Genomic DNA, 17,335 nt, shown 5'->3' with positions numbered 1-17,335 from the left:
CTTCACTTCCTCTTGCACAAGCTGAGGCTAGGAAGGTGCGTGTGGGCAATTATAACATGTATGGGAAAGGATCAAATCAGATTGCACAAACCTCTGCACATGTCATTGTATGTGATAGGGGTCCTAAGGACAAGCATTGATCTAACTTTTTGGATATGAAGTGCAGGGTAGGGGCTAGGTCATGGCTCGCAGCCAACTCGTAAAATCCCTTAGGTTTAGAAGTGGATGAGTTGGGGGGTCTACGAGTAGCAATCATATGTTGTTGAGAATTCTCAGCTAGGTTCTCGAAGAGAACCCATGCCTCATTCTCGTGCTTTGTGAGGAAAGTACCTCTGCATGAGGCATCAACCATGCACCTATCTCTCTCAGCTAACTCTTTGTAAAAGGTTTGTACTAATTACCACTTGGGGACCTAATGATGTGGAAATTTATGAAGTAGGTCCCTAAAATGCTCCCATATTTCAAAGAAAAGTTCCTTATCCGTCTATGTGAAACTTGTGATTTTCCTTCACAACTGGTTAGTTTTCCCAATTGGGAGTACTTTTTCAAGAATTCATGCTACATAATGGCTCAGTTGGTCACCAAGTTTGGCTCTAAGGATGTCAGCCAATATTTGGCCTTATCCTTTAGAGAGAATGGAAAAAGCTTAAGGCGAAGGGCATCATCATGAAAACTAGGTATACGGATGGTGGAGCAAATCTCCAAGAACTTATCCAGATGTTGATAAGGATTTTTCAGTGGAGTTCCTATTAAAGGTGGGTAGCATCAAGATGATCGAAGTATTAATCTATAATTGTGCCGCCTGAACATTCAGGATCTAGACGCAAGACAGCGAGGAGGTATGCATTAGGCACAAAGTCCCTAAGAGGACGAAGGGGTTGCTCTCCTACCACAGGTAGGCAGGGAGCTCAGGGTTCCGAGATTTGTTCAGTAGGAACTGGTGGGTTATTTTCGGCCATGGCTTTCAGTTCGGACGTCTCATCTTTCTTTGGATTAGAGATAGGTTTCTGAAGGGACCTACAGGATTTTTCAATCTCAAGATCTATGGGAAATATCTCAAGTTCCAAAGAATGCAGACCAAACATATACACTTTTAAGCATAGAGATTCAAACTTCAATATATAACCAATAAAATATAAAAACAAAAATATATACAGACAAAGCAATAATATCCTATGAGAGAAATTGGCAAACAACCGTACCCTAGTCCTCGGCAACGGCGCCAAAATTTTCTAGGCTCACCAAAGCTTAGGTCCTTAACTACCAAAAAAAAGTATTTATAAAACTTAACTATTCCCAAGTTCAGTAGAAAGTGGGGATGTTGGGTGTCGATCCACAGGGACTAAACCATGCAATTGTGAACTTTTTCTTAATTAGTTTATTAAATACTTGTGTAAAAAGAAAGATAAAATATGATATTTTGCAATGGAGGTTTTCTAACAATCTACTAGAAAGCATATAAATGAAAGTATATAAATCTCACTTACCCTACTCCTACAAAGCAATACTCAGAGACGAATCGGACTGAGGATGTCGTGTGCAATAACTAAGTTTTTTCAGATAACCCCATTAGGCTAATTGGAAGAGGACCATTCGAGTGCATAGGGTCGCAAGGGTGCACCAACCATTCGGAGCACAGTCAGAAACCGAAGTATACCCTATCTTAATGATCACGAGAACCTCTGTAGTGTCCATAACCTAGCCGTAAATCGATGGACTCAGTAGTAAATCTAACCTGTCACTCAACACTTCATCACACACAAAGCGGTAAAGGAAAGTAGTAAATCATAGCAATAAAAAAGAAAGCAAGTAAAAAGGTCATCCCTTTTGTATTCAGAAGATACAAGAGAATGATTATGTAATATAAACAGAAGATACACGAACGCCGCCGGTTGTCACAAGCCGTCGGACACTTAATGCACAAACTGAAACAGGAATTGAAATCTAATCTACTACTTTAACTTGGCTCTCAATGACGTCTTAGGTATCTCGCTAACCTAAGAGATGCCAAATAGGAACTTATATCTCATGTTCGTAGAGATATCTTATAGGCTTTAGGTTTTACAAAGTTTGTTTCACAGTTTAGGAAAGTTTGCAGCATATCTCGCATAAAAGATCATCGTTTTCGACCAAGTCGCTCGCATGTCTTCCTTGTTTGTGCCCTAGTTGATTCTCCTAGGAAAGCAAGGATTTGAATCTGGTCGACTCAGTCATGCCATGGGGTCTTGCTAGTTGAGTTGATGGTCAAGGCTTGTAGGATCTTGAACTTTATGGAATCTCACGAACTTGACATAGTCGCACCTCAAGGCCTCTAAGGTCAAGCGCATCGTCAAAGCTTTCAGTATTTCTGATCTCAGCCCTGCCTTGGTATCTCAACGTGGTTGCCCCTTGAGAGTCACTTGATCGAGGGCTTAGTCAAACCTTGCAGCAATTCTTCCTCAGTCTAAACCTTGGATTCTGCGAGTGAGGACTTGGTCGCCCCTTGAGTTGCTAGTCGCACCACTTTGTTGAGCAAATTATTCTTTTCCTGTGATGATCTGAAGCTTCAGGAGTTTGGTTGAGCATCTGATTTGAGCCTTGCGTGTCCCCAAATTCTCTGTTAGCTTCTCATACGCCTAATTCCTTGGTTTTAACCTGTTTTTCCTAAAAAGATGAACAAACCTTGCATAGATTTGAACAATGATAACTTTGAGTAATTACATAATAAAACAAGGATGAATAAAGGTAAATGAGGGTCTAAAACCATGCATTTTAGGGACTCATCAGTCCTAGACTTGTGAAGTACCAAGTGAATACAAGACTTTAAACAATAATATTAAAACGAATGAATAATTAGTCAACCCTCATAGAGTGAGAGAGTAATACATTGGTTCTATCCTGTGAAACTACGTACAAGCAACTCACTACTTTGTTAGTGAGCATAACAAAGTCATCTAAATGATAAGCTTACGCATGTAACATGTAGATGATATAGAAGTATGCAAAGGGCATACACAGTGTCATCATGGCATGAACAGATAATGTCATTGAAAATTTTGAAAATCAAGTCATTTTTGTGCTTAAAATGTGTTGTGCAGTGTTTTCCTACCCCCTATCCCCAACTTAAAAATTCAGTGTCCCTACTGAAGTATGAAGAGAAAAAGCTTGGAAAGTATGTGAAGGAAACATTGTATGGTGGAATGAAATCAAGTAGTGTGCGTAAGCACCTAAAATCTAGAAATAGAAAAAACACGCATGTATACACCGAAGCAAAATAGACAACAGAAACAAAAGAACCATGTATTTTCATTAATTTAATAGGCCATACAATGTAGGTAGAAATAGCAAAGCACAAGTACAACCCTTTAAAAGCATGGTGGGATACCAAAAAAAAACACATACAAATAAAAGAAAAGAAAAGAAAAGAAAAAGAAAAAATAGTCGACACATATAGAGAGTGCATCAAAAGATCCTAAGAACTACCCCTAGCCTAATCCTAGTCCTCCTCAGTGGACCCTCAGGTGTCGTAATCAGAGTCGCCGCCCCATAAGTCACTTGATGCATCAGAGGGAGTACCCTCATCAGAATGGAGAGTTGTGCCATGGTGCAGGGTCGATGCAACCTCCTCCTCCTCAGAAATATTTCCAAATACGGCTAGTGAATCAGGTGAAATGAGAGCAGGAAATGGCTCATGAGCAGGAGCCTATGGGACCGGCGCAAGTGCCATTGGTGGAGGGGGCGCAGATGAGATAGATGGCTCGAGAATGTCCCCAGGAAAAGTCCCCTCATCCACTAAGTGATGTATGAGAGGGAGGATATTATGGGGATAAGGAGCAAAGTGGTCAAACCTGAAGAGGCACTAAAGCCATCGGTATGTCTACTAGCAGAATCAAGGTTGTGGTCATAGCCGAGACCGGCGAGGTAGGTGTCGGACGAGCTGATGACTTAGTGGCCGGCTCTGTAATAGTGGGTACCTCAATAGAATGTGTATAGGACTGAGCCTTGCCTGCAGTGGCAGCTGGTGGTGGGATCTCTATAAGAGGGGTCTCCTCTTTCTCCTCACTGGAAGATTCAACCTTAATCATAATCACCAAGCTTGCCGGTGGAGTAGCTTGAGGAGGCGGAGATGGACGGGCAAGAGAATGCACAACTAGAGATGGGGAAGCTGAAGGTATGGAGGGCCCACGGGTTGTGGCAGGGGCTACAAATCCCAAAAAGGTAAATGTCACCGACTCGCTAGGGAATAGACTCTAGGTGCCTCGACTAATGCCCTAAACCCCTGATAGATAGTCGCCCTGGTCTTTGCCAGCTCATGGTGCACTTTGGACCTCAATGCCTTGAAATCATAGTGCAGGTTGCCCAATTCATCCCCTACCTAAGGCACAGTGTTGGACACTGGGGGAGGAGGGGTCATCGCTAGAGGAACTGCCTTTAAATATGTCGCTGCTGAAGTAAAGGGCTCAACTGTCGTCCTCCTCTTCTTCTTCGGAGATCATCGGGGTGCCGGCATTGGGAGTCATATAGGCATATCCTCATGGTCATGAAAGAAATCTGGCACCAAGAGTTCAAACCTCAGCACCCTCAAAAGGGGCCCACTGGTTAACTTGCAACTGAACCATGGCTACCAACTGCAAGCTCTAGCGCCCCGTCCTCTCGGTGGTGACCTCGTCAATGAGTAAGTGCACATCTGGGTTGCCCAAGTTGATCTTCAGATGCATCAAGATGGCCATGATAAGCTAGGGGTACAGAATGAGGGGCCTCCTCAGCTCACTAGTAGTTTGACCATGCCCAGCCTTCGGCGTCGACTTCCTCAGCTTTAGGTGGTTCACGTTCTTTATATAGAACGTGATCATCTCATCCATGATCATCTGAGGAATATCCATCTTCATATTTTTGTGTACAGCATATAGAGCCTGTAAGTGGATGCCACACTGCTCTGAATGGTGGTTGGATGCGCAAATGTTGCACTAGAGGATCAAGTCTCAGAGGAGCAGGTAGTCTGCTACCCTGCTCCGAGTTGTGCACGTGCCTCGCACTATATTACCTCCATCATAATACTGGTCATGGAACATCTGTCAGATGATATAATGTACATATAAGGAGTCCAGTGCTTCCCACGTTATTATGTCGGCCTCAGGATAGGACCACACCCTATCGATCTGGGCTAGCGTCAGATCAAACCCAATGCCCTATACTGATGTGGACCACACACCCATATGCGGATCATAGTGCATGTGTCGATAGAATTCCCGAATCAATTTGGGATGATAGGAGGCGGTAGGCGAGGTCGTATAATGGTCAAATTTCCATTTTGAGGATTTCAACGCTCTACTTCTTCTGTTCGTGGAACTACGTCACATCCAGCCGAAACATGTACATTGGCCTAAAATCGTAGTCGTCCAAGGTCATCCTCTGAATGAACTTCCCTTTCCTCTCCTTCTCTGGCTCTGCCTGGGCTACCCAGCCCCTTGACGGTGCTGGTGCAGGTGGCATATGCTGAGACCCAGATGATGGCTCATCTCTCAGCTAACTCTGTACTCGCTTCCGCTTGGCTGCGGAATGAGAAGATTGGGGTCACTTTGAGGCAGCCCTAGAGTTAGAATGGTGAGGCATTGTTTGGTGAAGGGAGAATGAAAGTAATTAGCTAAATGAAGGGCTATGTAAGTGAGATGGGAGATGAAATAAAAGGAAGATGAAGGGGTGCCAGTGCTGGAGGGGGAAATGAAGCGTCACGGCTGCTGGAGAAGGTATAAGGCAAAACCCTAGATGCACAAACAAAGTGCTCTCACAAAAAAGGACGTCTCCAGTGCTAAGGCAGGTGGCTAGAGGGTTTCCAGACACTCAGAGAAGGTGAGGGAAGTCTGGTCAACTAGGTCAAAGGAAGGTGTGACGAGGTTCGACCAAGAAATGAAGAAAATAGGAATTGAAGAGTCGCGGGAGAAGAAAGGGTTTAAAACAATTTCGTGCAACTTCGACCAAGTCGCACTAGCCACACGCTGGTCGTTACCCCCTAATTAAATAGGGACACCACCTCCCGACCAGGCCGTGCCAAAGAAGTGATGGTTGCGCCCCTTGTTGAACTTCTTAGTACTTTAGAAGCTCAGAAGACTAGCAATGTAATGCCTCGAACCCGCCAAGTGGGGTCTGAGGTGTTATGAAACCATTCACACGTATCTAATACCATAATATCAATCACGCAGTGGAAATTAATAAATAACTACCTCAAATAAAATACCAAAGTAATCTATATACATCCCAAAAAGTGTGTCCATCAGTCCATATTACAACACCAGCATTTAAAACATAAACTATATATATAACTGTTCTTACACCCACTCCAATTTACCCAAAACTAAACCTTGCCCTGGAGCTTTCTAAGCTCGTTCACCTGAAGGGCCTCAAAAATAAATAATTTGCTAGGGTGAGATGCTTCTTAGTAAGGAAGGAATAAACTATAACAATGTGTGGTAAAAGAGTTTTAGTAAATATAAAATATATTCATTAATCACATCAACTGAAAAGACACATGCAGACCATGTTCACCTATGCATAAAAATTTATAATCATCTGCAACTGACAAAACACAAGCAATTTGTACTCACACATATGCAACCATTATTTATCAATGAAGGTTCTCGGGGATTGGGGAAATTACATGCCAATACATACAACGCCCCTTTGCTTTGATACTGTTTGTAGCCTTACCGAATTTAATTCGGGTGCGGCTACAACTAATACTTATCAGGGCACTCACCTTACTCAGTAAGCCCTCAGACAGAGAGTTTTACTTCACCCTAGTTATTTATGCAATTAAAATTCATGTACATCAGCTCACACACATTCAACACTAACATATCCCAGAATTTGCATATACAATGCCACAGCACATCCACACAAGATACAACTCATTTCATTCACATCCACATAGGACACTGCACAAGCTTCACATCCACACAGGATACCACATGTGTACTTCACACACTTCCATAATCATAACACTCGCACTCATAACCCTCTTCATAGTAAATCAGTAAAACGAACTCCTCATTCCACTGCCAACGTTTTACCCCTTTTATATAAATTACCATATAACGACCTCATCATGTCACTGCCAACATTATATGGTGATTTTTATGAAGTACGATATAATGACCTCCTCATGTCACTACCAACGTTATATCGCAATTTACATGAACCACAACACATCAATGCATTTACCACAACATTCATTCATCCAAATACAACCATGAATTCACCACAGTATTCACAACCAGACAGTATTCACAAGCAGACAATATTCACAACCCAACAGTATTCATAACCAAATTGTGATACCCCATAGAAGAAAAGCTTAAAAGGATTAGATGTTACTACTCATATTAATATGGTGCACCTTTCTTTTTGGGAGTCTTCCCATAAGAACTTCACGGTTAAGCGTGCTTGGCTTGGAGTAATCTTGGGATGGGTGACCTTTTGGGAAGTTTTCTCAGGAAGTGTGTGAGTGAGGACAAAACACACTGAAAAGGACACGTGTTGGTCTGTAGGGCTAGTCATTAGTCTGATAAGGCCCGCCCCGCCCCCCTGTTGTCTTGTCTAGGCAAAGGAGGAGAGATGCAATGCTCCCTGGTAGACCTAGGTTGGGGCATTACACAAGCAATATTCACAACCCAATAGTATTCACGTCTAGTTTTCACAACCAAATAATTATGAAGAGTTATTTTCGTGCCACACAGTTTTTCCCAAATGTAAATTATATTCAAAAACCATCATTTTCAAATGCCTAATCCGTTCATAAAAATCATACTATATATAAATAGCTCATATGTTCGAAATTAATCGGCTCAAATCTAATAAAAAGTTGGTATAATTAATTCCCCTTACCTGTTCCTCGAAGTTCTGCCTAAACGAATAGAAAGCATAACCATGTATTCCCAAATCCTAACTTAATCAGTGCAACCCTAGAATATTTATCATTTAACATCTCCTAGGCCCACACACTCCCAATAATTAATTTAATATTAAAATATCTTACTTACCCTAGTTTTGGAGTGATGCCCAGGAACTCCAAATCATTATTCTGCTCTGATTAACTTGGAGAGAATCGCCCCAAGAACCTCGTGGTGGTTTCCAATCTTTGAATCAGGTTGAATCCGGGCCAGAATCAAAGAGAGAGAAAGTTTGGGCCAAAACCCTAGAGAGAGAGAGAGTGAGAGGAGAAATATTTCATAGAGAAAAGTGACCCAAGGCCTATATAGGCTGGTACTTGTCGACAAGTATAAAAGGTTCGTCGATGAGTCCAAGAAGGACACTCGTTGACCAAAACAAGGGGTTCGTCGGTGAATTCTTAAGTTTGAATTTTCCTGCTCTCGGGATCTCCTCGAAGACGAGTGCAGGGCACTCGTCGACAAGTCCCTACTATATGCCCCTTCAAATTTTTCTTCCTTCTCTTTTATTTATTCTCCTTTTCTTTTATTTATTCTCCTTTTATTTTCTGGGTTCGGGCTACTACATTCTCCCCCCTTACAAAATTTCGTCCTCGAAATTCGTTAATCAATCATTTTCATAAACTTAGAGGTTAACTAACTACATTTCACACATTTCAATCTATTCTAACATGTGAACAATTTCATCACCAAGAATTAAATGAAACTATCGCTTATCCCAACATATACACATTACCTACGCCTTTAGCAGTGTCTGTCTCAATTGGGGCAAGTGTGTAGACATGTGTCGGTCTGCCGCAAGGCACCGCATTATTCCTCCAGTTTTGCTCAGGAGTGGGTGTGTTGTTCGGCAGTCCCCTGCAATCTCAGGCTATATGGTCATATTTTCGGCACCTATAGCACACAACACCCCTACCTCGGCATTCTCCCCAATGCCTTTGATTACACTGAGCATAGTAGGGGCATGACAAATCGCCCCGACATCCTCGATCATCCCTATCTGACCTCTGACCCACAGTATCCTTATATCCCCTCTATGAACCCTATCTGACATCTGTATGGGAGCTGGGAGGCATGGGTCTCTTCCTCTGCTCTAATGTCCCTGCACCTCATTGCAAGCTCGACTCTGTAATGGTGGCTTTATCCACTAGTTCAGAGAAGTCCTGTATCTGTAAGCATGCCACATGCTCGTGGATCCTCTATTTCAGACCTCTTTCAAACCTCCTCGCCTTTTGGTATTCATCTGGAACCATGAAGAGAGCGAAGCGAGAAAGCTCCACAAACCTAGTAGAGTACAACTGAACGGTGACATTCCCCTGAGTCAGATTGAAAAATTCCTCCACCTTCGCATCCCTGATGGTGGCGGGGAAGTACCGGTCATAGAAGACCAACTTGAAATGCCTCCATGTCATAATCTTAGGTACTGCCTGCTACTCTTCTAGAAGCTTCACCACTTGCCACCATCGCTTGGCCTCTCCTATAAGCTTGAAGGTGGGGAAAAGAACCTTATGCTCCTCAGTGCAATTCAGTAATGTTAGTATTTTCTCCATCTCTTACCCCCAACTTTCAACAATGATTGGATCAGTGCCACCCACAAAAGTATAGGATTTCAGGCGAGTGAATTGATCGATCGAACAACCCTAATTCACATATGGGCAGCTCGATCCCTCGGGGTCCCTCCTAATCTCTTTCCTAACCTGCCAAGCCAAACCTCGCAGCAATATAGAGATTTGAATCTCATCCCCACTGGAAGCCCCAAACTCATTCTCCCTTCCAGCATCCACGTCTTTACCTCTGGGCTCCATCCTGAAGATAGGAAAGAGGCGAGTTTAGAATTTCCACATCTTAGTATACCTGGTATAATTATAAAGCAAGGAACTAATTTAACATTTAAATTCCCAACTTAAACATCAAACACCAAATTGACCTCAATTATTAAATCACAGCACCTAAATTATCACTCTCTCTCTCGCTCTCTCTAGGGTGATAGGAATGGTGTATTCCCAAGAGGGGGCTGAATTGGGTTTTCTTCTCTCACACACTCTCTCTCTCTCTCTAGGGTTTCAACCCAAGCTTTCTCTCTCTTCGATTCTGGCTCGAATTCAGCCTGATTTGATGATCAGAAACCACCATGAGGTTCTTGGGGCAACTCTCTCCATGTTCATTGGAGCATAATAGTGATTTGGAGTTCCTGGGCATCACTCCAAAACTAGGGTAAGTAAGATATTTTAATATTAAAATAGTTATTGGGAGTGTGTGGGCCTAGGAGATATTAAATGATAAATATTCTAAGGTTGAACTTGTTATCATCAAAAAGGGGGAGATTGTTGAATTTTTTGAGTCTGGTCCCTATTTTGATAATGAGTATGAACAAGTTTATATTTCTGTAAGCAAAAGTGATGAATGCAAAATGGAAGTCGTAAAGAGCACTGAGAAGAACACCAATCGGCGTACTCCATGGAGTATTGTGGAGCAAAAGACATGAAAACTTTATTTATTTCTTGGGTTGTAATAGTAATTAGGGTTGAATGTGCATGCATCTTACATGATTTAAATTGAAGCTCTACCTAACCTTAGATTGACCATAGGACCTCTAAGTAACATGAAAAACCATTTTCATAAAATTTCTAACTTATACAAATGTTTTGAAATGGTTTTAAAGTTAACAAAAGACAAAAACTAAATTTTTCAAAGGGGTCAGTCAACCAGCCAGTCGACCAAACGTTAGAAATGAGCAATTTTCTCACTCAATTTGATCTCATATCAAACTATATTCAACATGAAAATTGTGGAATTTTCCCTTAGCTTTCAATTGATACAAAGAACGTCCAAATTGGAGTTACACAAGAAACGTTATGGCTAAAACACTGAAAGGTGTTCGTAACAGAAAAACTCCCTTTATGTTTCTTCCGTATCATTGATGGGCATTTTTTTCAATCCAAGACTTCTTATCTTAAAATGTGTTCAACATGAAAGTTGTGGTAATTTCTATTAGGTTTCTATTGATATCAATAATATCCAATTTGGAGTTGTATAGAAAAAGTTATGTCCAAAATATTGAGCAATGTCTGTGGATTTCACTACGGTCGACTGAAGCTCACGGATTTCAAGCCTCGATTGACCGAACCTTGAGCTTGGCCGATTGATCTTCTCAGAAAAGTGTCCCTACGGCCGAAAAAATGACTAGTTTTCAAAATAAAAATATATTTTAAGGTCCCAATGGTTATATAATGGTCACAAGGGGTTTTTACCTATAAATACAACCCCAAAACACTTGAAAAATGTTAGAGAATCCCTTTGTTAATTTAGTTTATCATTCTTTGATTCTACCACACTTCTACACCCCATTTGTTCTTTAAATTCTCATTTTATCCTAGTCTTCCTTTATTTGAAAATCATTTTGGGAGAAAATATTCTTGGGGGTTTTATGTGAAGAGACTTTAGCATATATCATATACATATATATTGTTTTATGGCCTTCTTCTTTCATTTGTGATATATTTTCAAAGATTAAAATTTCTCCTATACTCTTGTTTTGAAAACCATTTTTAGGGAAAATATTTTTGGGGTTATATTTGAAGAGGCTTGAGCATATAACATTCTCTATATGTATATTGCTTGAAGGCCTCTTTATTTTTCATGTTTTCAAAGATTAATTTTCTCCCATATTCTTTTATTTAGAAAAATATTTTTTTGGAGAGATTTCTTGTGAATAATGTCTTGAAGTCTTGGGATTAATTTTACTAAGGTCAATCATTTTGAAGAAAACCATAATATTCTCCTACTCCTATCTTGAAATATATTTGTTGGAGAATTTCTTTGGGTTATACAAGAGGGAGTCTTGAGCATATATCAATTTAATATATATACTTGCTTGAGAGGCTTCTCCTTTTATTTTATAAAGGTCAATCATTTTGATAGCAAAATCCTAGTTTCTCCTACTTATCTTGAAGTATATTTTTGGAGAAACTCTTTGGGTTATTCAAGAGTTTTGAGCATATATTCATTAATATATATTGGCTTGAAAAGTTTCTTGAAAAAGGCTAAAGCATATATTCATTTTTTGCTTGGTAGCCCTTTTAATTTGAATTTGAAAAGGTCAATCATTTTAGAAAAGAAAATCATTTTCCAAACTCTCAAGTTTTACTTGAAAAATATTTTGAGAGAAAACCCATACTCTACATGAGCTTCATTTCAAAATCATATGAGAATGCATATTAGATTTTAATGTTGTACATCCTTTCTTAGTTTAGAAGCATTTGTTTTTATGCAAATTCTATTAAATATATTTTTATTCCAGGCGTGGCCTAAAGAGGGAGACTCGCCCTGTGAAGAGTCCCACATAGACTTAGACCTGGTTAAGAAAGTCTCGAATTGGTTTAGACCCGGTTAGGAGAACTAAGAGCACCATCCTGTAAGGTGTGGTAGTTGGTTGGGCTCAGCCCAGTAATTTGAGTTGGGGTATTCCTCGCCTCGTAAGGAGAGGGTGTAATCGGTGTCGCTCCACCCATTAAGTGAGCATTAGTGGAATCCTTGGGCCGCTAGCTCAAGGCGGGAACGCAGGCAGGATTAGCTGAACCCCGATAACAAATGTTGTGTCTCTCTTTCTCTTTACTATTTATCTTTCCCGCACATGTATGTTTAAATTTGATTTATTGTGAATGTTGTGCATGATTTAAATACTTCAAAATATTAATATTTGAATTGGTTATTACTTAGAAAGACGCTAAGTTGTGTTATACTGATTGTGATTTGAACTCAACCTAGGAAGAAATTTTTAAATACCCAATTTAGCCCCCACTTGGGAATACACCATTCCTATCACCATTGTTCTCGTCGACGAGTCTAAAAGGTTCGTCGAAGAGTCCAAGAAGCACACTCGTCAACGAGAATAAAGTCTTCGTGTCTTCTGCTCCTCAATGCTCCATGGAATACGCCAATTGGTGTTCTTCTCAGTGCTCTTTACGACTTCTATTTTGCATTCATCACTTGTGCTTACATAAATATAAACTTGTTCATATTCAGTTACACAAGTGGGATATTGTGGTTTGTCATTATCAAAACAGGGATCAGACTTAAAAAATTCAACAATCTCCCCCTTTTTTATGATGACAAACACAGAAGCAAAATTGGGATTGCTTGATAAGGCTCCCCCTTACAATATGCATAAATTCAAAATGATATTCAATAAAGCTCAAACATAAACATTAAGACTTCACAAATTTTCAAGTTGACAGTTAAGCTCCGTGGTTCAATGTGTAGTTTATGTTTGAAGCTATTTTAACAAAATATTCAAGTTTGTGCATTTATAATTTTCCATTTTGAATAACAAAAGGTGGAGAGATAAATGGGGTTTATAATTTTGCTCAAGAAACATCCCCCCCTTTTGTCATCAACAAAAGGGCCAAAACAAAATTTCTTTGAAAAGAATACTATTTAAAGTCCAAAGCCCTTAAAAACTTCTTTTTTAAAAATCTACACAAATAAATTTTTGAAACTAAGTAATACTTTTCATGATTGATTTTAAGCTTATAGACAAGAAATAAGATTTAGAAATTATAAGATCATTCTTACCAAAAAAAAATTCCCTTTTGGATATTACTAATAAGTTCTGGGGATAATGCTTGCTAAAAAATAAACTTTAACATAAGAACTCAAGCAAGCAAAGTTTTTCTGTTATACATTCAAGCACAGAACATTTCATAAATTAACTAGAAATAAATGCAACCATATTGATTAAAAATATCATACAATTTAATTGCAAGATCATATGGCAAAACCTAAATTGACTTGTGACTAAATAACATATTTTCATTTAAGATTTTCAATACAATCCTCATACTTTAATCCATATGCCACTGAAAATTTAATATAGATCTAAGCAAAAGAATGGGTGAGCACAACAAGATGGAAATTTAAGTTCAAAAGGTCCCTCTATCAATTTGAATATGAGCTTAGATGTTGTTAACTACTTATACTGATACAAATTGTGAAAATTCATTAAACAATATAAGCAACAATTTAAGCAAATATACTAGATGGTAATTAGGCCATTTTCAACAAGCAAACAGTATAATCAATCCTATAGGATACACATGCACCAGAAGATTGAAATAAAGTCCTAAAAAGTATTTGTACATGCCAAGAACAATCCATATCGAAGTATAATTCAATGAAGGACTAGATATGATGTTCAATGTACCAAGAAAAACTTCAGGACTCAAAAACAAAAATAATGAGGCACATGAGTCCATTAGGTAGGTGATTTTAATCTTTTTCATGAGGATGGGGCTTAGGCTTCCCCTGTATATTTGCATGCATACATGAGTGCATATTCAAACAAGGATGATGTTCATTTAAAGTGCAATCATCATATATTCATCCTCCAAAGGATTTCAACATGTAGCAAATATTAGGCGTTCAACACACAAGCATGACATATTGCATATCTATTCAATGCACGATAACCAATCAAAGCTATACTCAAAAATTATGCAATAGGGATTCAATGCAAAGATGACACAACTCAATAAGACATAATAAGTGCGTGCAAAATGAAAACTCCTCCTAAGTCATGCAATTTCCCTAGTCTATAGACCTTCAAAATATGAGATGTTTGACTACAAGGATGATGTTTTACCATTTAGGTCATAAGTGAAAGTTATAACCTAGAGATTTGGACCAAATGGTGTCTATGAATTAGTCCATCTTAAGATTATGAAATGTGTACATGTGATCAATTTGTGTAGCATTTTGGACTCAACATGTACTAGTCTATTCAATTAATTTGCATGCATTAAATATATTCATTTTGTCCAACCAGCATGCAATGGATTTCAAGCCATGATCATTAAGCATGCATCAACAGTGAATATTCAGCAAAATACATATAACATTGTAAATGACCACTTAATATAAAATATTATGTTTAACATGGTCACAAATTTGAAACTACATAAGACTTGTGAAACTATTTAGAATTCAAAAATAAGTCTTATGCAGTCATGATTTCAGTTAACTAGATGACATGTGATTATATGATCATTCAATTCAACATGCAAGATCTTAGTTAACTACCAGCGTGCAATTCACAATACTACATCAGCCATGCAGTTGGCATTCAGAACAAGCATGCATACCAATATGGCTCAAATAACAATTTTTGTTATAAATTATCCATCCATCAGATAATGTAATCATTAAGTAAAGAATGAATAGTAGGATTCAGCTCACGCAAATCATCCAATATAATTAAGTAGGGCAATAAGATGTATCGAAAGTATGCACAATATAATATAGTATTTATTGGATGAAAATTTAAATCATGCTGCTCCCTTTTTTCATTCAACTCATTAGCCAAAGAATTATATATTCAATTAGCAATATTTGGCACAACTAATATTTTCTACTAGGGGATGAATTTAAATGCATTTGAATATGATTGATCATTTAAGCTCAATGAAGAGTTTAGGGATATATGATTCATAGTATTGATTGATTCCCTAAAACTCAATTCAATGTGGTGGACAACAAATAAGACTTTAAGCATATATATAGCTTTAAGAAATAAGAACACATATGTCCACTTGAGGAGAGTTTCACTTAAGCATGCTTCTAAGATTCAATTCAAGAAATGATAATTTATTTAAGCACGCTATAGCCAATATAATCAAATACTAACCAATCATCATGATATATATATATATATATATATATATATATATATATATTAAGTTATTAGATTGGATATTTCACTAAAATTCTTATATTGGCATGCTCTTCTATGGTTCTTAATAAAACAATAGTGTATATTAAAATTTAAAATTTTAAGCATAAAACACTACTTAAGCATTTAAAGTATCATAACCCCTTTTATATTATTTCCTAAAATCTTTTGAGCAAATGAAATATTCATATGTAGCATCTCATAAGATGGTATACTAATATCACATGATTCATAAAAAATTTCACGCAAAAATATCACATGAATCATGGCATAGAATATTTAATAAAGTTGAAGGAGGAAGATGTACCTATTTTGATTTTAACTCTTCTTAATCGTTTAAGCCCGAAATCCTTGAAGTGGTGTTCTTCTCTCTCTCGGTTTTTCCACGCTTCTTAAAGTTCCCAAAATACCTTTGCACTACTAGTACAAGATATAAACCTCTTTAAAAACATTAGTAGCACAAGGCACAATAAATAATGCATGACACTCAAATGATATGTGTTAAAACCAATGTCAAGCTCATTCATTTCACATTCAAGCTTGGGAAACTATGGATTTTTAAAATCATTTTTATTGAGATAAAAATCCTTTTACAAACTCTTTCCAAAACCTCCAATCAATTGATTTTACAAAAATCATTTTCAATATTCAAATGGTAAAATCTGCATAATTAAAGTGGTGGAGGATTTGCAAAGGATTGACCCCAAAACAAGGATACACTGAAGAAGAGCCATTACAATCTTTATGAAAATGCGGTTAAGATTATTGCAACTGAGCTCTGATACTAATTGATAGGAATGGTGTATTCCCAAGAGGGGGGTGAATTGGGTATAAAATTTCTTCCTAGGTTGACTTCAAATCACAATCAGTATAACACAAGTTAGGGTCTTTCTAAGCAATAACCAATTCGAATATTAATATTTGAAAGTATTTAAATCATGCACAACATTCACAATAAATCAAATTTAAACATACATGTGCGGGAAAGATAAATAGTAAAGAGAAAAAGAGACACAACATTTGTTATCGGGTTTCAGCTAATCCTGCATACGTCCCCGCCTTGAGCCAGTAGCCCAAGGATTCCACTAATGCTCACTTAATGGGTAGAGCGACAGTGATTACACCCTCTCCTTATGGGGAGATAAATACCCCGACTCAATTACTGGGCTGAGCCCAACCAACTACCACACCTTACAGGACGGTGCTCCTAGTTCTCCTAACCGGGTCTGAACCAATTCGAGACTTTCTTAACCAGGTCTAAGTCTATCCAGGAATCTTCACAGGGCGAGTCTCCCTCTTCGATCCATGCTTGAAATACAAATATATTTAATAGAATTTGCGTACAAATAAATGCCTCTAAACTAAGCATGGATGTGCAACATTAAAATCTAATATGCACTCTCATATGATTTTGAAATGAAGCTCATGTAAAGTATGGGTTTTCTCCCAAAAAATTTTTCAAGTAAAACTTGAGAGTTTGGAAAATGATTTTCTTTTCTAAAATGATTGACCTTTTCAAATTCAAATTAAAAAGGCTAACAAGCAAAAAATGAATATATGCTTTAGCCTTTTTCAAGAAGCTTTTCAAGCCAATATATTTTAATGATTATATGCTCAAAGCTCTTGAATAACCCAAAGAGTTTCTCCAAAAATACACTTCAAGATAAGTAGGAGAAACTAGGATTTT

The 17,335-nt window shown here is 38.3% G+C and overlaps 1 non-coding gene across 1 annotated transcript; it reads left to right on the top strand.

The window, feature by feature from the left end:
• The first annotated feature begins 410 nt into the window (after positions 1-410).
• Positions 411-516, top strand: LOC131152489 (small nucleolar RNA R71). Its single transcript, XR_009135988.1, has one exon. It is a non-coding gene; the product is annotated as a small nucleolar RNA R71 (small nucleolar RNA).
• Positions 517-17,335: the final 16,819 nt, after the last annotated feature.

Source organism: Malania oleifera, chromosome 3 (genome assembly GCF_029873635.1).
Source record: "Malania oleifera isolate guangnan ecotype guangnan chromosome 3, ASM2987363v1, whole genome shotgun sequence".
Taxonomy (NCBI): Eukaryota; Viridiplantae; Streptophyta; class Magnoliopsida; order Santalales; family Ximeniaceae; genus Malania; species Malania oleifera.
Note: the sequence above shows the minus strand (reverse complement) of the source record. Positions and strands in the feature narration are given on the sequence as shown.